A 23,410-nucleotide genomic window follows, 5' to 3' on the forward strand; every position below is an offset into this window, starting at 1 on the left:
TTTACTGTACTGGTACTAAGTTACATTCTCTGTTTCTTCTGCAGAAGAGAGCTGTTAGGGTCTTATCATGTGCAGACTATAGGGACCACTGTAAGCCTCTGTTTCAACACTACAAAATACTAACTCTCTATGATCTTCTAATGCCTTTGACATTCTTTGACATTCTAATACCTTCCAACAAAGGGCTAATATACATAATTACCAAACACGTTCTGGACAAAACCTTCAGGTACCACAGTCTCGGAGCACTTTAAGTAGAAATACTATTTTTCACTACGGAAAGCTCATGTATAAGTTATTGCCTTTAAGGATTCGCAACTTGAATAGACGAAAATTTGATATTGTCATTAAAGAAGTTTTATTGAGATCTGCTAATTATTCTTTCACAGAATTTTCTTGACCTATCTATACCTATGTTGCGGAACCTTGATGACTTGTAATTTGCGTGCATGTATGCCTAGGTTAATTTTATTTTATTTCTACTGTACCTCTAAGTACACTTTGTAATTGTTTGTTATATGTTTATTGCAAATTTAGCAATTCTTTGTAAATTGTACAGCAAATTTGCTTTTCAATAAACTTTTGTAAAAATCAGCACGAAGTTTCGTTTTTCAAAAGTTAGCAAGTCTGCATTTGAAAGTCTCTCGCTGTAGGTAGGTCTCGGCATAAGCAAACTATACGTAGATCGCGTAGCGCGAATATAAGACAAAACGTAAATAATACAACACATCACAAAATTTCTGTAGACCGTTATCCAGGCGACTGAACGTCTTAAATAAATATTAAATATGGCATAATTAATATTTTATAAATTAGGCTTTTAAATGGTAGTAAAAATAAATTTCGAAAATTAGATTCAGTGCTTTCCACAGGTGGTTGTGAGCATTAATTTCTTTTATTACGAATTTCAACTAAATAACGATAAAAGAACTATACCTACCTGGCAATTTCATTGTATATTAACCCATTTTGTCATTTCTTTTTTCAAATCTTAACTTTTAGTGAAGGTCAGCATGAGCAATCTTTCGGCACTGTTCGAACATCGCTATGCCGGAAGTCGAATTCTCGGAAGGTCGCAAATAAAATAACCCAAATACTCAATTTTGATACGGTTCTCCGTTTATATCATGGTCCCCAATGTTAACTGGATTAAAATGTTTTTCTTAGCCTGGTGGCATTTAAAAGGGCACAAAGAGGAAGTCGAACTTTAAAACTATTCATATTTTTATTATTATTATTGGGGCTCTTAACATAAAGCTTGCAAAGAGGCTTAAAAAGACGGCCATTTACAATAATTATAATAATTAAAACTAAACAGATACCCATTGAAACTAGTATTTTCTTTAAAATTAAAAGGTTGCTATTAGTATCTCTAAAGTTAGTACAAGGAAAAATATTTTTTTTACCAAATCAATTCACACACATGTTCAATTTTGTAAATGTATACAATTTTAGTAATATGTATACAATACAATAAATAATAAGATTTTTTACAATTACTGTGTTTCTCATCGATATATTTCAGCGATTTATTTTAAAAATAAATACCTTATATGCGTAAACATATTCTACTTCAGTGAGTTTAACAGTTATTACTTTAGATTCATTAATTCGCCTACCCCAGCACCCCGACCAAATTATAAAATCCAATAATACCATAACAACATGAACATGACTCACATTGTGAAACTCACGCTGAGCATTGATAAATAGAGTACATCAACCGTAAATAGGCTGGGGGTGATGTAATATGCACCAAATAATATCAAAACGGTGATGATTGCATTATTTGCATTTAAGGGGGTTCAAACTAATTTATGATTTATTACTGTAAAAGTTATAAAAAATAATTATATTACCCTCTTTATTACTCGAATATTTTATGTAATTTAATTACTAAACTGGAAAGTACAACAACCTTATACCTCTGGTTACATTACTGTATGGATCAAGCAAACAAGCTACAGTAATTGCGCCAAGGGCAAGAGTCCGACAACGATAATATAGAAGCTTTCGAGGATACTTCGCTTTTAATTTCATCCCACGCTCTTTTAAAGCAATGGTATTAAAAGCTAAAAGAAAATAATATAATGCGAGAAACCAAACGACGTGACGTTTTACAGCTCGATCGGTCATAAATAAGCGTATTATTTAAGGCGGATACGAATCTGTATATGTGGCAAGGGAAGCAGCTGATCACATGTTTTTTATGGGGTAATGATTTAGACATCAATATAATATCAAGTATATAAACTGTTTAGAAAAAAGGTTAAAAAATACATTTTGTCTGTTGCATGATATACAATAAATTTAAAGATGACGCAACTGCAACATGAGAAAAATGATTTGAAACCAGTGTTAAGAGAAAGGTCTACGTTACTCATAACGCAACGCCGATTAATTTATTTATCATTTGCAAAATATAAATAAATCCAACTTATAGAAAATCTTTAAAACCATTGATCTACCATAAAAAATTATTAAACTTGCTTTTGAAAGAAAGCTTCCATAAGCTACTTAGTCTCCGGTTAAGAAAGAATATTCGTAAGAATCACAGAAGATACAAGACGAGTACGCCAGTACTTCTACTTAATAAAGCTCCAGTGAAGAGTCATAAATTCCTCAGCTTCTCTCATGCTAAGCCCTTTTTTAAAGCTAAGGAGAATTGCAGGAGAACTGCAAAGTGTACCGCTCCCAATACCTCCAACAACACGTGCCTTCCTAAAAAGATCAGATAGGGCGTCAAAGACCGCGATCATCTGAAAAGGAACACTTTTAGCACAATCGATATTTTCCTGAAGAACCTACTTTACGGGTACAGCTGCAGGATGAGCACACCAATTCAGCAACAACCTATCTGAAAGAGCACAGGGGATGTGTGGGATGAAACTCGAAAAAAAAGTTAATCGGCGACACCAGTAACGCCGACAGCTAGCCTAAAGCTACGGCCAAGCTTGCGACCTGGTCGCGAAAGAAACGTTGCGATCCGAACGCACTTGTGTATTGCATTGATTCTTAGGGTACGGCCAAGCTTGCGACAGAAACGTTGTGATCCGGACGCACTTGTGTATTGTATTGATTCTTATGTAAGTGGCCAGGCTTGCGACCAGCGACAGCGACTGATTTTTAAAAGCTTTTATGAACATTTTTGAGACGTCGCGACCAAAACGCTCTCCATTGTTTTCAATGTAGATGGTCATATTAGCGTTCCAAACACAGGCTTCAATATTAAAAGAACCATAGCCTGCTAAATAGAGCAGGATACGTGCGGAAGGTGAAATAAAAAAAAAGTTTGATACTAGATTATTTAAAAATGAAATTCAAACACGGCCCCCCGTTTGGAATACAAAGTTAAAGGATTAGTCTAATAGGGACATCAAGGGAAAATTGTGGACCGAAATAAGTACTGTAGTACAAAACTGGGATAAACTCAATAATGTTGAGAAAAACACAGAACGTGTATTATAAATTCACACCTCTATGTGTTAAATGGATGAATACTGTAGTTTCTTTTCCTTCGGCTTTTCTTCAAATACCTCGACACAAACCATCATTGCCACATGCAAAGATTTTTCAATACAGCGTCTGAATCGCAACGTTTCTCTCGCAAGCTTGGCAATAGCCTTAAAATCCCTTTCCGTCAACCCCTGAAACCCCGTCATTACTCCTGACCACCCTCTCTAGTCTCCCTAAGTAGGCGACTCGTCCTCTTAATGAAGTAGAGCAGGCCTTTCCAGTTAAGGTCCTGTAGTTTCAGTTCCAGTCTCTCTGAATCGTCTGTGTAGTGTGTACCATATTTGCAAATCCATTCGAAGTCGAGTCTCTATGTTAGGGCATTCCTCCCTGCTTGCTACGTCAACTTTAAAGGAACCTCCTACCCATATAGTATCCTCTGGCTTGGCATTGAGGGGCAGCAGAATTAGCCTTTTCTTCTCTGCCATCCTGTTTGGTGATAGATGTACGCCCTGCTATCATATCCACAGTGGGAGTTCCGGAAAATTCAGGAGGATGTTAAGCGGTGCACCTGGTATGGTTATCATCCTACCTGTAATGCCGAGACCAGCAGCCTCCGCAGTCTACCTAGTTTTTAAGCATTTGATGACCTGTTTGTTGTTCTTCTTCCTTGGTCTAAGAGGTCACGGTTATTCAAACCAATTTCTGTGTCTTCGTCTCTAGTATACGTATACTGAGCGAGGGATTCTATTTCAATTTACAAACCCCACTGTGTAATGAGGTTAGTTATTCTCTACAAAACTTTTAAAAAACTTCTCAATGGAGGTTGTCGCCTCTCCCACGATGCATCTGGTATCATCCGACCTGCCTACCGGCATGAATAGGAATAGCCACCAAGGCAGGGGGTAGGACAAGGTCTAGGAAAGGGATATGAGAAATTGGAAAGGACTAATATTTGTTGACTGGGTGGAGGATGCTGCAGAAGTCGACCTGTTTGTTGCCGTCCACCAGACCACAGCGCGATACACTATTCTAGCTACAATTTAAATGCAGTTTTCCCTGACATGCACTTTCCAACCCAATGGAAGTTAGTCCAGATACTGATCCACAAACACGGTCAATCGGCAACTGATACGAAAAGTTGCAGGCTCATCAGCCAAGGGTAAAGTCATAGGACGACTAATCCTAAGGAACTTAGAAGGTACCATTAAAAAATCTCATCCCTTGGTTTAACCCTTCGGAAAAGTTTACATTTCATTTTTCGACGGAGGCCTTTTTAACATTAAAAGATTCTAAAGTTCGAGTTAAATACGTAACTGACCTTCAAGATGCTGATAACTGTAGACTTATCGTTATAGCACAGACTATTTTTGAGAACTACGCATAGGCATACAAGGCTTTAGGTCCTTGTTTGTCTTGTATGATTATGACAATGTCATTTCTCACTGGAGCATCATAAAATCTACTTTCCTTTAAATATGTTGGACACTTCAACTATCTTGGAAGCCTGACAGCTTTCTCAAGACACAAAAGTAACAGTTTACAAAGGTTTAATAATTCCACTAACAAAGAGCTGTTATATTTGGGAACACTACAGCTCACTTTTTAATGCCCTTTAACCTTAGAACATTGAAAGGCTAGAATTAGTAAACAACAACTTTGTTTGAGTTCAACATGTGCACAGAGGGGTGTTTTGTTTACTAACATATACATCGATTCTGTGTTGTCAAGTTTACACGCATTTTCAAAACAAGAAATTTTCAGCTATATATTAACCCATATAATAATGTTAATTTAACTTATGGATATTTTTTAACTTGTTGCAATATCGCAGACAAAAGCTGATTTGATCTTGCAAAAATGTCATCTTGACAAACAGCTTTGTGCTTACATTCGGCATTTGTGAAGTTCTGTGTTTTTTCTTTACTTTTTGGTTGAAAAAGGAAAAAGTCATTTCAGTGTTTTTGTAAAAAACGTAGAATAATAAAAGCTTATTTAGAAATCTATAATAATCATAAAATATTTAATTTCCATAAAAATACATTTTTTTAAGATAATTACCTTTACCCTAGTGAAGTACGTTAAAAAAATGCATAAAGAGTTCATAAACGGTAATATTGTTTATAATTTAAAGCATATTCTATCAATAATAAATATTTATCATGTAAATATTTTTTGACGACGTCACTGGTAAAGATTACTTGTGTCGGTGGAATCAACAATGCGATCGAGCGGCGTTGCAATGTTGTTGCCTTTTTCTGTAATATACGTTATATACATTCATTTAACTTTGAATGTTGACTTCTATATGTATGATATTAAAAAGTATTTTTTTGCCATTTCTACGTAAGCATTTGGCATCATTGCATCAGAGATGTTGCAAGCAAACAAACTGTCAATAGTTCCATGGCAATGCTAATTCTAGCCTTTCAATATTCTAAGCCTTTAACAAATTGTCAAAACATTGCCAATTTTGGGGTCAAATTCGTATTTTTGACTATGGAATCAATTAGAGGGGCCTTATTATTATTAAGACCTATTACATGAAAACTTAAGATATCAATAGATTAAGATATCACGGGATCACCCTGAAATATTGCAGAGAACTGTGACTATCCTTTTTGCGGGCATGTTATCATCACAAGAAAAAGGTATATATAGTTAATAATGTTAAATTTTGCATCCAAGATCCGAGTTGATCAGATCTGCATATTTGGTAACGAGTAAAACATATATGACCTTAAAAGAGTGTAAAAATATGCAACATATTCACTGGTATTAAAATCCGAACTACAAAGAACGTGAATCTATCATCAAAACCAGACTACCTATGTGATGAAGACCAATCATCCTATGTATTAGTTAATGCTTGACATTTGAATCAGCGCTAAACCAAGTAGTATCACATACATTCTTTACTTCTTTTGATTAGAGTAAAAAACAGCATACGATAAGCTTATACTTAATCCTTTCCAGGTAATTTGCTGATCCTGTTGTGACTCCTTTAATAAATTATCTCCCTTTTTATCTTGGATTCTAAGTTTTCTAGAAGTCGATAACCGAAAATACTTTTTAGCACGCACCACCGAAATATTTTTAATAACCTAATTAATTTCTTTTATGCTGTTTGAATTATATTAATTAATATCACCCTAACACATCTTACTCCACCCCGTATAGCTCTCAACTTGCCTAAAAGGCGCACTGTTTCATAGATTACAGAATTCTTTTTTTATTTGTCCGTTCTCGGTGTCCATTTTTGCTGGATATATGAAACAATAGATCATTCAAAAATATCACGCTTCTGGTATTACGGTATAGAGGCACTCGATCGCACCTCGCATAGAAATAGCGTTTATCATGTCGCAGAACGACGCATCAACTTTACCGACGCCGACAGGCGCAAGGATTTTAATTTTCATTCTTTTCTAAAGTAATTACTCAGCCGCGTATCCGACGTAGCGAAAGGTTTTATGCATCAAATAAAAAGTCAGGTAGATCTTTTTTGCAATAGTGTTTGTTATTTTTTCTCTAAAAAAATTAAATGAGTTTTTAGATAGCTATTATGAAAAAAGAAAATCAAAGGTTCTAAGTAGTCTCTACTAGTTCTACAGATTATACTTAAACGATGATGATAAAAACCCTTAACTTAATTTATAATTCGGTTTGGTAAGGCTGTAACTAACAAATATGACAAAAGGGAACTTTTGTCATTAAACCCGTTGATAGTTTAACATAATAGAATAATAGGAAAGAAATAATAACTGCTTATATAAAAGCATCTTAAATTTGCAAATAAAAAAATAACCTAACACCACCAGAATGAAATGTAAAGAACTTTATTGACTGAATTTCTGACACTTTCTTAAGGGATTGCAATGTTTAATTTTGGCAATTTTATATCTACTGGCAAAATGGGGTTTGAAGAGCTGTTTATATCATCAAAGGGAAAATCTAAAGCACTCTACTTGCAACCCAGAATAAACTATTTAAAGCCGCAATAATCCGATCGCATCTGATCTTTCAATGTAATGTATTGAATAAATGTGAAAACATCTTGTCGGACTTGCATTGTCTTATTTATTTAATGTAACACGACGTTTCGGTTGGTAAGTATCTCCAACCGTTATCAAGTGTAAACTGACGAGTCAAAGATTGGTTGATAGTCTTCCTCCAATGTAACTTCTTTGATTTCTTCGAATCGCTGAATGCATTCGATTTCTATTTTTGCTTTCTTCCAACGGTGGTAGCTAAGTTGAGATCGCAGCAGCTCCATACTAGCACGTTCAAGAATACGTTCTGATCTTCTACCTGGTATAGCGGTTTTGAGACGTAGACCAGTAGGAATGACATTGGCGTCTCTTGTTTCTCGCAGGAAGCTGATGTGTTCCTCCTCCTTGGTCATCTTTATCTTGGTTTTCTCAAAGCCTCTAAATAGGTTGCTGGTTCCGGGTCCGTACCGGTTATCCAATCTGTTTTTGAAGGTGGTAGACAATGGTACAGTGAAAACATCTTGTCGGACTTGCATTGTCTTATTTATTTAATGTAACACGACGTTTCGGTTGGTAAGTATCTCCAACCGTTATCAAGTGTAAACTGACGTCAGTTGATAACGGTTGGAGATACTTACCAACCGAAACGTCGTGTTACATTAAATAAATAAGATAATGCAAGTCCGACAAGATGTTTTCACTGTACCATTGTCTACCACCTTCAAAAATTGAATAAATGTAACATGCAAACATTTTCGATAAAAAAAATCTACGTGTGACTGTTTTTTAACAAAAAAGGTGCACGTATTCGCTTTTTGACCTAAAATATAATACAAGTAAACATTCCCTCTTCTCCAGTGTGTGTAGTTAGTGTTGTCTTCTTAGTGTCTCCCTCTAGCCTCAGGCTTATAATTAATTATTATGGAAAAATTATACTATAAATAAAAATATATTAAAATATTAATTACTTATGTTGATTCTTAGCGCACACGCGTGCAAATCTGTTGTTATTTTTTCTGTAATAATTTATTTAGTTTGATGATTTTTTTGTGGTTTTTTTGTTGACGGGTTTGTCCCACTCTTGGCTTTTTTTGTCAGTAGCTAGAGTATCGGTTGTTGAAAATCGCGGGACAGACCTTTTTGCCGGGAGAAGATGTAATTTAAAATATTAAATATATTATCTTTATTTTGCTTCTAGGAATGTATTGACTCTTTATGGCAAATAAATTACTTTTGATTTGATTTATTTTAATTGATAAACCACTAAGTATACACTTATTTAGACATACTTAATCTCACTCATTAGTGTTTCAAAACCCGTCGTCGAAGAGGGCAATAAAAAGTTGATAATGTCGTCCTCGTCCCGCTCGCATCCAGCTCATTAAACGCAATCCAGTTCCGTAAATCCTTTCAACCGCTACGTAACTGCGAGCTATTTTTCGTCCATCATTAAAATTAACCCCTAATGTCAGTTGGAGCACCAGAAGGGCCTCGCGCCCTTCGTCCCCCCTCGCCGCGGAAAATCGGGCTCGGTCCGGTAATTGGCATGATTCCGTAACATAATAGGAGACCCGGGTCTCCCTTCTAATTTGCTTCAGTATTCAATTCGTCGAGCTGTCGATCCTCTCGGATCCTCTTGTCGATGCGGTCCCTTTTTCCCTTTAGTCCCTTGTCGATTTATGATGTCAGGGGCGTCGAATGTAATTAAAGAATTTAATATCTGCTTTAATCAATTTTGAGAACAACCTCATCAAACTACTCATGGATAATGGGTAGTTTGCCATATCAAAGTCAAAAAAACTTTATTACCAAAAAAAAAATAGTTATAAATATAATTACATGAGAAAGAAAAATTTGACAATTTTTGGTAAAAGGAACTGCTTCGAGATTATATAAAACCGATAGCGCAATTTGCGTGAAACAGGCCTTAACAAGAAAAAGACATTATAAACCATCATATTGAAACTGAAACGATAATAAATAAAGACAAAAAAAACCTAATTAACCTAAAAAAAAAACAAAACTAAAACTAAAAAGGGCAGAAACAAAAATTGGCAAAGCAATTTGGCTGGCATGCGACGGAATGCAACAAGAATAGACAAATGAGAACTACAACAGAAAGATTGAACGGCCAGCTTATCTTTGGTCTTAGTTGATTTTGCAGTTTGTATTAAACATACTACTAGGCATCTCGTTGGCAGTCTAGAAGAATTTGCTTAACCTTGGTGTAAAATTTATTGGGAGTGACAAATAAGTGACAAATCTTTACTCCGACAACCGAAAATCAAAATGAACCAAGACCATCCATGTCTGGATAGAATATAAAAATGTTTAATGCCTGCCAGATTAATACATAATCCGCATTAAAACGTTGGTCTCCTATATTGGCCTTGTCGTCTGGATTCACCTTCATGGATAATCACCAGCATTGGTTAAGACCTTAGTCTCCAAGAGTGGGGCCAACTTTGGACTTGTCGTCTAAATGCAGTTTAACGTTTCACGTATATGTGTACTTATCAGATTTTATATCCCTTTTGACGTGATCAATTTCATGCATTTTCGAATTATGGTTCATTTTGCCTATTTATTTATTGTCTCACCAAACAAAAATTAATTACAATATTTATATAACTTAGCATTTTCTTGGTTGTATAATGGGCCGTATAAAATTCCAGCCATTCAGTTACTTTTACACAAGAATACTGAATACTGTTTAAGCCTTTACCTAAATAAAAATATTGTTTACTTGATAAATCTTGTTTTCAACCGCTTCTTCCACTGAATAACCTTGCGAAGCTTGTTGCCTAACCACAATATGTAGTCTTTAATCAATCTCGCGGACTATTTGAGACCCCTGTCAATTCATGACAATGGTACGCTTGCAGCGGACTATACTACAGCGTTGATCTGCCTGTTTCTTGCAACTCAGTTTTCTTTTCTTCTTCAGTTTCCTCAACCTCAGCCTCAACCAGGTGGCTGGGGAGCTGGAGCATGGGGTGGCCATGGAGGATGGGGTGGTAATGGAGCCTGGGGTCATGGAGGATTGAGAAAATGGTAAACCATCTTAAAAATCCTATGGGGAGAATAGTATCAAGATGCAGCTTGCTGAAGTGTGTAACATGTAGTTTATTGGACGATATTTTATAGTCTAATTTTGTACATCTTATTTTGTTTATATGTAATGTTGCATTATATTCTCCTAATATGTTTAATTAAATTGGAAAAATTGAAAAAATGATGCATTTTTTATTTCTACATAATGAAAATAGTCGGTTAAAATGAGGCAAAAATGCCGACAAGAATTCAAAATATCTAAATATTCCCGGAAATTTTTTTCTTACATATTTTACAGCTCAAACAAAATAACACTTTTTCGTGTCCACGTTTTTTAGATTTTATGACACGACGTTTAATTTTTGAGTCTGAGCATGAAACTTTGATAAAAATGGTAAAAAAACCTTGAAAAATAACTGTGCTCCTGTCCCAAACTATGAAAATTGTGTTACTCCAAACTACTCCATATCATTATTAGCTTGCTTCAGATGCAATTTTTAGCAACTTTGGGAAACATCGTAAACTGATTTAGATTCATAATTTCATCTACTTAAGTAAACCAATAATATTTTAAACAAATTAAATGACCTAAATTATTACTCCTAACTTAGTACAAAAACTTTCGGCACCAAATAATGAACAAGGGAAATAAAAGAAGGCATTTCAAGAGTCGCATCCACAAAGCCCCTTATTTTCATCATATGATTTGATAAGTAATTGACGCTTATAAAGGGTTATCCATTTTATGCTTGGGAAAGTAAAGTTAAATAAAACACACAAGATATTCAGATTTTTATTTTGTTTTAAAGATTGAATCATTCCATTATATGTGAAACACAATATCATTTAAATGTCCACCGCGGGACCTCTGACAAACTTCAATCCTTTTAAGAAAATTTTCAATCACTTTTCGGCACATTTCAGGTGATATCTCGGCTAGAACTTCACGAATGTTGGCTTTAAGTTGTTGAAGAGTTTGAGGGTTATTGGCGTAGACACGATCTTTCGCATAGCCCCACAAAAAAAATCCAAAGGTGTGAGATCACAGGATCTTGGGGGCCAATACATATCACCTAATCTTGAAATTAAACGTCCTAGAAACTTCTCTTGCAAAAGAGCTCGGTTGGCCTGTGTTGTGTGACTTGTGGCCCCGTCCTATTGGAACCACATGTCTTCCAGATCTTCTTCTTTGATTTCTCTCCAAAAATAATTGGTCAACATGCTTCCATACCGCTCAGAGTTTACTGTTAAGGCTCTCCCACGATTGTTTTCAAAAAAATACGGACCAATGACACCACCAGACCATAATGCACACCATTCACTTTTTCGGGATGCAAAGGCCTTTCTACGATCACCTGAGGATTTTCAGAACCCCATATGTGGCAATTCTGTTTATTTACGTAGCCACACAGCGTAAAATGAGCCTCATCACTGAAGAAAATTCTGCTCGAAAAATGAGCATCAGCAGCTTGTTGTTCAAGCACCCAATTTGCGAATGTTCTGCGTTGTCCATGGTCTGTAGGCTTAAATTCTTGAGTGAGTTGGACTTTGTACGGATGGAGGTATAAATCCAAATGCAAAACTCGCCACAGTGAGCCGTAAGACAAACCCAAATTTTGAGCACGCCGAGGAATTGACAAATTTGGGTCTTCCTCCACACTTTGAGCCACAGCAGCGATATTTTCAGCTAAACGAACGTTACGGTGATGCACGTGCCTTACAATATCAGTAACCGATCCAGTCTCTTCAAATTTTCTTACTGTGTTCGAAATTGTTTGCTCTGTAGGACGATTATGTCGACCGTAATCAGCTCGTCAAGCTCTAAACGTTGACACAGGAGAATCACCATTTTTATAGAACAATTTAATAATTTTAGTACGTTGTTCGACTGTTAAACGATCCATATTTATAAATGGCAAACCTTCAACTAAAAAAAAACGCTTCACATGACGTTTATTCCTGACAGGTGTCAAACGGCAGTGTTGTACTTAGCCAAAGAACTGTTTTGGTTTCTGTTAAATAATATACTACTTAACACTGCTTAGCCAAAAAAATATCCCAGTATATTTTCTCTGTTTAAGTAACAACTAGTGATATGAACTTGTGCTTTTTCTTTATAGAATTTTTAGAATATGGACGTCATCATACTGTTGATGTAAGTGAAGGGTTGATTGACCCAAAGTACGGCCACGGAATGCGATCAGTAGATTCCTTGTGAAACACCTAATAAAAAGCAAATCATAACGGCGAAAGGGTGCTTCAAAGCTGTATAAAATAGTTCTCACGGGAAAGTGTCAAACTGAAGTCAAAACTTGAATTCATGAGCAGAAAAGAATGACGATCCGATATCTCAAAGCTGAAGTTTACAATGTGCTTTTTTACCATTAAGAAATATATTTGCATAAGAATACGATGATTCTCAAAACCGAACCATGACCCACGACATAGTCAAAATCTACATGTTCTGCATTTCTTTCATACAATTCAATTTAGTACTGTCGTCTTTTATAATCTGCGTAAAGCGTTTGACTTGTGTGGACGTTAAGATGCTCTTCATATTGCTCAAAAAAGACACTTCTGTAAACAGGGATAACTTGGAACCAGCACTCAAAATCGCTATACTAGAAATATCCCTGTACAATAAACCATTGGCACTGAAGTTGGTTTAAGGTCCAATTTCCAAAAACTCAAGTTGGTAAGGTATCTGGGATGTTATCGGGGGGAGAATGTGGTTAATATGAGTATATACTCTAGGGTTTACCATACTATAATTTACATGCACTGAACTATTTTAACATACATGACCTTTGCTGATAATACCAAGTTCTGATCTTCTTTGCGCCCGATATACTACGTCCTATTTGTTGATGGTTCTTATGAATGCTCTACCATTGACTTGGTGGTTTGTGCTCTTAGAAACATTCAGGATAAAAGTGATACGAGTACTAGTTAGTGCTAGATTATAGGCGCTTACAGGCCCCATGCTCCTTTGGAGTAAATATATTAATCAGCTTAGTAAGAAGCAGGGAAAAAGTCTCAGAATGCACTCAGAAACCTGGTATCAAATATTGCCCACAGCTTACTATGCAACATTTCAGTCCTACCTAGCATTTGCAATTTTGGCTTGGAGTTATTCATCAGATGTGCGTAAAGGTTTCAGTCTGGCAATCTAATGCTACTGGCATTACTGTCTTGGATATTAGGCCGATATCTAACTATTGCATGTTTCGGAAAACTCTGTATATATAGCCTTTTAATCACAATGATTACTGAAAAATTATGAATAAATAAAACTACTATTACACGCCACTGGAAATCACCCCAATCTAGCGCGCCACCCCAGCAGTCTTGGAAAAGCACTTTTTGTCACCTCTCCACCCTTATTTTGTGTTTGTGAAGAGGGCGAAGAGACAACCCCTTAAAAGTAATGGGCTTTTTGTCGATAGTAACAATATTTAAAGTATCTTTTGCGTTTGGGTGAGAAAAAGGATACAAGATGAGTTTTTATATTTCTGTTAAATGTAATTAAATTGATCATATCAATTTCGAATCATTAATAATAAATGCTGCTTCTTTTTTTAACTAGAGATTTTTATTCGAATGTATGAAATGAGACAAATTAATTTATAACATCTGGGGAATCTAGTGAAATTCTTATGAAAAGCACTGCTAAAGAACTTGCTTTTAGTAGTTGATGGAGCTCAAATCGGTAGATCGAGTGGGTCGTTCTAAAATGCGAAAACTTCGGTTTTTTAGGCAATTTCTAGACACTCGCTATATGTACATCTTGTATAAATAAACACTCTTGACCGGTGATATATTTGTATGAAATAACAACAATTTTTAGGATATACCTTACTAACCCTGGAAGGTTCAATAAAACGAGGTCTACTATTAAAACAAACTATTGATCACGCAATTATAATGCCACTGCTGTAGCTGTAAACCTCCTGGGTTATGTTGATTTCCAGATCTTGCATCAGGCACCCTCCACATACGAGAATCTGGATATATCCCAATCCGGGATCCATGAATACGTAAATAAGACATTTGCTCTTGCTAGTTGGGTTAAGAGATATCCCTAGGTTAGAGACATCTTCTAGGCCTTCTGCTGATTAGGCTACCTTCTGTCAACCTCCTATAGATAACATGTCTTAAACATAAAGCAATTAACCTGTCATTTCTTCGAGCTTTCAAAATGCACAAATCCGAAAAGTTGTGATCCTTGGGCAACCAAGACGCTCATTGACAAAATAACTATGAATAGTCCACAGTATTTGCGGAGTGGATGTGGCTGTATTACTCATGGGTATAGAACGTGTTCCGTCGTTGCATAAATAATAATACTTAAGCGTACGATCTCCTTTAATGTAAGCGCTCAATGCGCCTTTTTTACTAATGTAGAACCCCTCTCTTTCACATTCATTCAGTATGAAGATTTCAGCCATCATCAACGGCAAACACATCACTTTCATTCAGTAATTGGGCTAGAATAATTTATATTTTAAACAAAATTTCATGTAAACCAGTAGTTACTCTCTTTAAGTATACCTTAATTGCAAAATAGTGTTTTTTATTGAAAACCGAACTAGAATACGTGTGTAAACCCACATACATAACAGAAGGGATGGATAAACTATTATATTACAATAAATGTTTTGATGTAATTAGCAGAGCGCTTTCAATTTTTATTAGGTCATATTCAGTGACAACATCGTCAATGTCTCAACACAAAACAACAACTCTTAAACTTGGATTATAGTACAACTTATTTTGATTTTAAAAAGGCTGATTTTGTAGGTTTGAATGATTATTTTTCTTTAGTGGGCTGGATTAGTATTTTTGATGATTCAGACATTGATAATTCAGTGAATAACTTTTATGAAGTAGTTTTATATGCAATCTCAGTCTATGTACCCCAAAAAATATATAAACCTTCCAGGTTTCCTCGTTGGTTTTCTCCAGAATTAAGGAATCTTATTTTATCAAAAAAGAATGCTCATGCTAAATTCAAAAGTACTAACTTAGCTGAAGACTATATCCTGATTGCTAACCTACGTACTCAATGTAAAATTCATACTGAGCAATGCTATCTTACATTGCTACCTTAAATGAGTCAATTCAATCTGACACCACACAATTTTGGAATCATATTAACTCCCTTAATAAAAGTCATGGTATCCCAAATGCTATGCATTTAAATGGTATTTCAGCAGATTCGGGGGAGGATATTGCAAACTTATTTTATACCTATTTTTCTAGTGTTTATCACTTTGATGAGGTTGATCTCACTAACTTTAATTTTCCAGTAGCAAATTCTGTCGACATGCCTTTTATCCAGTTCACCCTGTCTGAGGTTTTTGAATCTATATTTGGTCTTAAGAAGAAACTGAGTTATGGTCCTGATAATGTTCCTACCTATTTCCTAAAAAGATGTGTTTATAGTTTGTCTAGACCTTTGTGTACATTATTTAATTTGTCTTTAAAATTACAAACTTTCCCTGAGAAATGGCGTGACAGCTTGATAACTCCTGTATTCAAAAATGACGAAAAATTACAGACCCATTGTTATTTTATCTGCTATCCCTAAGCTTTTTGAGCTTATCCTGAACAAATATCTTACTTGGCATTGTAGAGGTCTCTTGATCAACGAGCAACATGGGTTTAGACAGGGTAAATCTACTTCTACAAACCTTGTATTATATCATGACTTCATTGTCAGGGCTTTCGAGAAGGGTCATCAGGTCGACTCCATCTATACTGATTTCTCAAAGGCCTTTGACACAGTCATCCACTCATTGCTCATTTTTAAATTAAGATGCTATGGTTTCCCTAAGTGGTTTCTTGGCTAAATAGTTACCTACATAGAAGGATACAATTTGTTAATGTAAGGGGTTCACTTTCAGTTCCTATTTTGGTCACTTCAGGGGTGCCTCAGGGGTCACATTTGGGGCCTCTACTCTTTAATTTATTTATTAACGATATTTTTAGTATTATCAAATTTTGCCAATTCCTATTATTTGCACACGACCTGAAGCTATTTTTACATATTTTAAACTTGTCTAATTGCCTGATGATACAATCAGATATAGATTCTCTATATAATTCGTCTGTCTCTAATGGCTTACATCTTAATAAGGATAAGTGTTTTATCATTTCTTTTACTAAATCTAGAAAAGTTGTCCCATTTGACTACCACAAATGGTCATAAATTATACTTTCAAGAGTATCGCTAATTAAAGATTTGGGGCTGTTGTTTGACAGTTCCCTAACTTTCATACCCCATATAGATAGTTTTGTCTAGTAAAGCCCTTCATACTCTTGGTTTTATAACTAGAAATACTCAAGACTTTCCAGTAGCTGCCTTTAGAGTTTTATATCTTACACTTATTTGTAGTGTCATGTCTTTTTCTTCCATAGTCTGGTCCCCTTATTATGCTAACCATATTTAGAGTCTTGATAAGGTCCAAAATACATTTCTCAGGACTTGTGCCTGGCGATTGAATACGCTAATGAGTCTTTATTGGAACTTAAGTCACGGCTAAATATGATTTCTCTTGAGGACTATCGAACTAGGTGTGATATGATATTTCTTCACAAGTTGATTAATAATGCTATTGATTGCCCTGAATTGTTATCGCGGATAAACTTTAGGTGCAATACCAGAGTCCTAACAGAGAGAGACGTCCCTTTTTCTGGTTGAATGTCACCATACAAACTATGGTAAATTTTCTGGGGAAAACTATATAGTGTTGTATTAAAGGTTTGATTGTGCTTAAATTTTTCTGGATGTTTAATCTTATTTGTATATCTTGGGCTGCTACATATTAATATACATTTAGATAGATATATTATCTTATTAATATATTTGTTGATGGCAGAATAATTATATACATTTAGGGTTAGGATATAATTTATTTTGTAATTTTGTTAGAATGGGGACATCCCGTACATACCATAAAACCGGCCTAAATGAAAAATTACATCATGATGAGACCTGGAAGACCTGAAGTTTTTGACAAACTTAAACGAAGCAAGAACATAAAAAATATAATTCTATAATTTTGAGAACGTAGTCTACAAAACAATTTTCCGTACATAAATATAATTTACTGAGTCGCTTGTAATGTTAAAAAAATCAGTAAACTTCATTTCGCTCTCCAATTAACTTGAGTGGATTTTAATAGTGTTTTTAATGACAAGGGTGCTCGTGTTTTAATATACTTTTACAAAATAAATTTGTCTTGTTCGATATACAGTAGCTTCTTGAATTACCTCCTGGAAATTTAAACGGTAGTAAGTACATAATTTACTTAGGGCTTAATCGAGTTTTTAATATTGTCATCGTCCTTTTTAAGCGATATTCTTCGTCGTTCTTTAATCATAGCTTCGTCATAAAAACCTTTTATAATTTAGTAATTTTATAGGCTTAAATAACTAATTTAAAAATCATGGATAAAATGTATTCAATTAGTTGATTGATGGAAGATTGTATTTTGAGGAGAATTTAAAATTATAGTTCTATTTTAATATAAACTTTTTGGCTAGAGAGGAGTGACAGGGGTGTATATAATATAAAAGTAGAGTATCCAAGCATTTGTGCCATATTAAAATATGTTTTGATAAAGTGAACAGATAATGAGTAATGAAAATAAAGTACGTCCGATTTTTTTCATGCCGTTGGATTAAACTGTATTGTATTTTTAGGAATTTAAACTCTAATAATACCTATTCAAATTCAAATTGAAATATGTCCATTTAGGTTTTGATCTTAAATACATTTTATTTAACTAAATCAATTTAGGGGCCTTGGGAAGGATTAGGGAATGACGTCAGAGAAATGCAATTTCTGTCACTAAATGTCCCTCTCAATATTAAATTTGACGTGTTCAGGGTGGACTGTTTTGTCTCAGACAGCCTGTATATTATTTATTATAGATGAATTAGTGTACATATTTTTAAGAGAATTTATACCGTTAATTGATTATTTCGTGAAGCGTGGTGGAGTGTTAGTTTGATGCACTAAAAAGTTATATATTGGTTTATACAAATATAAACCAAGGCTTTTCTTATAATCAACTGTGTATAAAGAATAGTAAATAAATTAATTTGTACAAATATCACATTTCCATGAAATGTTTTTATTAAGTTGCACAAGAAACTAGCAACAAATGTGAAATTCTATGAAACACTTTTAAAGCCGTCTTTTTAAAATTTATTTTGTTTTAAATTATTAATTTAAAACAACGTATTTAATAATATCTACAGATTTTACTTCAATCATTTCTTTATATAAGAAAGGCCCATTTAATTTAGGAAATGGCACCTAATTTCATAAGAGTCGACCTACCCTTGTTTGCCGAGGGGATAATGCCTAAACGCCCGGCCGAAGTAATTTTTTTCCTATCCTGCTTTTCCCCAACACAATCCGAACGACCGAATAACGGAGTAAAAAATTCAGGACAGGCCATGAGCGGGCGATTTTTTTTAGTTTTTTTTTTTTAATCTCCATTTACATTTGCCGGCATTGTTCGGGCTTGTAGCAGGGGCGGTTAATGGGTTACGGATAATTCAGCAACAAGAATTTATTTTTCAAATAAACATTAAAAAGGCTTCGTCGTGATCTAAATAAACTTTTAAACCTACTCCGAGACACTTTTCAAAGCATCAAGTTAAATATAAATAATGTATCAACTCGTTTAATGTTAGATATTTGCTTTTTGGGATAACTACTAACCCAATGGAAATTAATTATTTCATGGCACTAACCGTTATGGACAAACTACGCCACTGAAAATAAATCTTTTGGGGGGCGCCTAAGTAAAGAGATGCTAAAACCCTCATAGCAGGAGCAGGCCAAATTGTTTCGTGTGTAAATGATTAATTAATTTCGGTGGTTATTCCTTCTCCGGGCCCTAATTGTGACATTTCAAGAGTAATTAATACCGTAATAAGCGAAACGGAAGTAGTGACGTAACTAATAAATAATTGTGAAATGTGCAAAGAAATCAAAAATGTTTTTGTAATGATCCTATTAATTTGCACACAAGTATATATCTCCTAAACATATACTTAAATTATTATATAAATGTAATTATGTAGTGTATTAATTATAATATGATAGCTAGAGTCTATAGGACCTCAATTTGTAATGATTTTAAATATTGAAACAGATAATATGGATTTTGGGCCATATAGATTTTTAGATTAAAGTAGGAGATGCTATTGTTCATTCTGTAAAGCAAAAATGATCTAATCAGACGCCTTAAAAAGCCAACCGATTTGGTATGAAAGAAAATTAAACTATTAAACAAACCAAACAGAGATACAGAAATAGAAGGAAAAGTTGAATTCTCATTTATACAGGGTGTCCGGAAAAAAGAGGCCAATCCGCCAGCCCCATATACGGTGGACCAAAATAATGCGAGTTTCGTTATGCCATTTTTTAAATGGGCGTTCGGTATTCAATATACAGGGCGTCAAAATGAGAAATATAAAATCCTTTTTTTGAAGTAAGTCGAGTGTTTCATAAGATATTAAATTAAAATTTGGTGTGAGCGAGTTCTGTGGAACGAGAAATTGAATTCCATTCACGGATTTGCTATACCTTGCAGAGGGCGACACCTGCGGTATATTGCATGTGTTAAAAATACCAAAACTTTTTTGTACCCCTGTATAATAAGGTTCAAGTAAAAAATTCTGATTACCCAATCCTTTCTTGTAAAAAAAGTATTCTTAGTAAATGTCGGCCTGAGAATCCGTTTATTAGATATCTTAATTTTAAAATCTAGATACATTTTAAGGAGTTATAACAAAATAAACGTACATATTTTTTTTAAAATTAATGCTAAATTACTTATTTTAATAAAAATCATAGAATAATGACCCTAAATTATTTGTTCTACGTGACCTCCATTCATTTGTATACGCGTACGAGCCCTCTTTATTAAAGAAAATCTAAGGCTTTGAAAAATATTTGATTTCAACTTGAAATGCTCTCCAGCTGCAATGATTCTTTCCTTTAAATGATCCTCGTTTAAAATCGGAACCATATACATAAAGTCTTTCATACATCCCTAGACTGAAAAATCCAAAGGTGTAAGGTCGGGCGAACGGGGTGGTAACGAAACAGGAGCATCTCGACCCCGACCAATCCAGCAATTAAGAAATACTTGATGTAAATAGTTCCTATAACCCATTTATAGCAAAATGAAGCGGAGCACCGATGCGTCGAGTTAAAACCAAATATTTTGTCTTAAATTTAGAGGCAAATCATCAAGCAAATCGGGCAGTATTGTGGAAACAGAAATGAATCACCAGTCAAATTACCTGGTAAAATGACAGGTCCTAAAAGAAAGTTATCCATAACACCTGCCCACACATTGGCTTTAAAATGTACTTGATGTATCTCAACTATGGCCCTAGGTTTCTCTTCAGCACATAATTATGTGTGCGTTATGGTTATTTGTCATGCCGTTTCTCGTGAACGTGGCTTCGTCAATAAACAGAATCGCCTTTATAAAATCCACATTTCTATTATTCATTTCACATAACCATCTACAAAAACCAAGTCTTTCCTCGGGATCGTCGGGTAAAAGACCCTGTACTTTTTGAAGATGAAATGGGTAAAGTTGTTGATTCCGTAAAATATTATGTGTCTCGGTTTTCCCAATATTTCTCATCTGTTCAGCCAAAACCCTAGTACTAATGTTTGGTGATTCTTCGACAATTCTTAAAATTTCTTCCTCTTACCCTGGTTGAACCGTCTTTTGCTGAAACTTCCAGTCTCCCTTAGGCGGTTAATCAGATTTAAAAAATATTTTCTTTTGGGATGAAATCGGTTTGGGAATGTCTGGGCATAGTGCTAGCGGCCAAGCTAGCATTAGAGTAACATTTTCCTAGTTGAGAATTCACAGGTATTTACTGTTTACAATAATATTTAAAACTTACCAAACCATATCCGCCATTTCGGAAAAGAGTACATTTCTTGGTCTATGAGCCATTATGGTTTTATAAGTTGTAAGAAAACACACCAAATACAAACATGTATTTAAAAAATGTAGATTTAGGAGTAATTGAGAAGCTTGTTAAGAGCGTCAGAAGCGTTTAAATTTGTCACTTTAAGAGTACGTAAAAAGTTACTGGTGCCCGAGGTCAGCTAATTTGTTTTGAAGGAAATATCTAGATTTTTAAATGAAGATATCTAATAAACGGATTCTCAGGCCGACATTTACTAGGAATACTTTTTTTAGAAGAAAAGATTGGGTAATCAGAATTTTTTACTTGAACCTTATTATACAGGGGTACAAAAAAGTTTTGGTATTTTTAACACATGCAATATACCGCAGGTGGCGCCCCCTGCAAGGTATAGCAAATCTGTGAACGGATTTCTATTTATCGTTCCAAAAAACCCCCTTACACCAAATTTTAATTTAATACCTCATAAAACAGTCGACTTACATCAAAAAAACGATTTTATATTTCTCATTTTGACGCCCTGTATATTGAATACCGAGCGCCCATTTAAAAAGGGCATAACGAAAGTTGCATTATTTTGGTCCACCCTATATGTGGCCGGCGGATTGGCCTCCTTTTTCCGGACACCCTGTATATCCTTGTTTCAGTTTAAAAATTAGAGAATGCTGGAAATAAAGTGACGTTTTTCTTAAATAACTGGACAAACTAAAGGAGAAAAACACTATTTTCAGATGATCCGAACACTATTAAGAAGCCCATAAACAGTGATATAGGAATAGGCGGAAATGTTGAATTCTTATTTATATATTCTTGTCTCAGTTTGAAAATTATAGGAGGATGGGAATAAGGTGATGTTTTTATTAAAAAAATTGACAAATTAAATGAAAAAAAAAACACTATTTTCAGATGATCCAAAGAATATCAAGAAAACCAAACAGTTATATATTTGACACTTTTTGCCGATGATACAAGCATCTTGTGGAATCACTCTGACTCTCAGGCATTACAGAATATAATTAATAATGATCTGCTAAAGATCAAGGCTTGATTTGACAACAATTTGTTAACTTTTAACATATCTAAGACTAATGTGCTTACCTTCAGGTGTGACCTTTCTGACATTATTCTTGACAGAAATAAATTAAAAAATGCAGAAAGTTTAAAATTTCTTGGTATCAAAATAGACAGAAAACTAAATATTGATCATCACATAAGAGCTCTATCTAAGAAACTGTCTTCAAATTGTTCCTCTCTAAGAGTTATTTCTTTGAGAGTTGGATCAAAGTTCAGTTAGAATGGGGTATTTTGCCCCAATTGATTTGAGATATGGTCCTTCCTTTTGGGGTAGCTGCAGTGGTTATCCCTTTAAGTCTTTGTTTGTATTACAAAAAATTATTTATATACAATGTTGGATTAAGGGAATTATTGTAGGCCTGTCTTTTTAAATAACAAACTTATGACATTGCCATGTATTTATTCTTGACAGTGTATGTATAGTTCATAGAAAATATAGGTATTTTATTACATAAGGGCAATATAATACTCATCAAGAACAACATGTACCTTTACCCATATCAACAAATGCCCTTGTAAAGAGATCATTTATCTATGATGCAAAAAAAAAGTGTAACCATTTGCTGTCACAACTTAGGAATTTAAATAACTTTAAAAGTTCCAATGTCAGTGTAAAAAACTTTTGATTAGTAAGGCTTATTATACCTTAGATGATTTTTTTAATGATTGACTCGCATGAGTACTGATAAGATTAATGTACCTACCTTATTTTATTTTGGTTTATTTTATTGCTAGTGCTATATTTATATGTCAATTTTATGTTAATTTTTATTTCTATTTTAAATTCCAAATTCCTTTCGACAATAAAGCATGTTTGTTGTTGACTTTGACTTATAGAAATAGGAGGAAAAGTTGAATTT

The 23,410-nt window shown here is 34.5% G+C and overlaps 1 protein-coding gene and 1 long non-coding RNA gene across 11 annotated transcripts in view; one reads left to right on the plus strand and one right to left on the minus strand.

Moving 5' to 3' along the window:
• Positions 1–23,410, minus strand: part of LOC126748022 (protein groucho) — a 157,195-nt gene that overhangs the window by 130,916 nt on the left and 2,869 nt on the right. The gene's annotated exons all lie outside the window — the stretch shown is intronic.
• Positions 5,901–10,681, plus strand: LOC126748622 (uncharacterized). Its single transcript, XR_007664788.1, has 2 exons — positions 5,901–6,104; positions 10,393–10,681. It is a non-coding gene; the product is annotated as an uncharacterized LOC126748622 (long non-coding RNA).

Source organism: Anthonomus grandis, chromosome 1 (assembly GCF_022605725.1).
Source record: "Anthonomus grandis grandis chromosome 1, icAntGran1.3, whole genome shotgun sequence".
NCBI lineage: Eukaryota > Metazoa > Arthropoda > Insecta > Coleoptera > Curculionidae > Anthonomus > Anthonomus grandis.